Source organism: Carlito syrichta, unplaced genomic scaffold (assembly GCF_000164805.1).
Source record: "Carlito syrichta isolate Samal-C Ts95f unplaced genomic scaffold, Tarsius_syrichta-2.0.1 Scaffold174704, whole genome shotgun sequence".
Lineage (NCBI taxonomy): Eukaryota > Metazoa > Chordata > Mammalia > Primates > Tarsiidae > Carlito > Carlito syrichta.
In genome coordinates, this window is record NW_007118800.1 from 1 (window position 1) to 828 (window position 828).

The 828-nt window shown below is 57.0% G+C and overlaps 1 pseudogene; it reads left to right on the forward strand.

Moving 5' to 3' along the window:
- Positions 1-3: 3 nt before the first annotated feature.
- LOC110594961 lies at positions 4-801 on the forward strand (annotated as a pseudogene).
- The last annotated feature ends 27 nt before the right edge of the window (positions 802-828 follow it).

Here is an 828-nt window from a genome sequence, read left to right on the forward strand (position 1 = left end):
GGGCTTCAGTATGAGCTCAAGGACAACCCCAGGGTGACCAGGCCACCTTTGTCATGCACAGGACACCTGCATATAACCCCTATGTCCAGTTCCAGTATGAGGACCCCCGGGTGGTCCAAGAACGCACACACAAGAGCACCAGCATACTCAAGGCCTCACTGAACGAACACTGCAAGAACCCCTACTCCACCAAGGATGAAAAGATCATGCTAGGCATCATTAGCAAGATGACCCTCACGCAGGTCTCCACCTGGTTCCCCAATGCACGCTTGCGCCTCAAGAAGGAGAACAAGTTGACATGGGATGTGAGCAGCAAGGACCAGGAGGACTGTGCCCTTTTTAGCAGTGACACGAATGGCGACCCAGAGAAGGCCGAGAATGACAATGAGATTGATTTGGAGAGCATCGACATCCACACGATGGCGACCAGAGCAACGAAGACAATGAGGACAAGACCGAGCTGTGCGAACATTGCAGACTCAGGACTCAGCCTCGCAGCTGGCGACAGCTGAGGAGCTCAAGCCCCAAGACTAGCCCCTGGACTCTGCCAAGGAGGGCCTGGAGCCCGGCAGCATGCGCCTGCTGAGCCCCAACTTTGTGGCGGGCGGCCTGCAGGGAGTGTCCCACAGCAAGCCCAAGATCTGGTCTCTGATGGAGACCACCAGGAGCCCCTCAGGCACACCTAAGACCTCACCGCCTCCGCCCACTGGCCCTACAGACCCGCACCAGCCCTCTGTGGGTGCTGCACCAGCAACCCGCCTTCCTGCCCAGCCGTGAACTGTACACCTGCCACATTGGCTTGTCCTCCAACTTATATCAATATTTTTT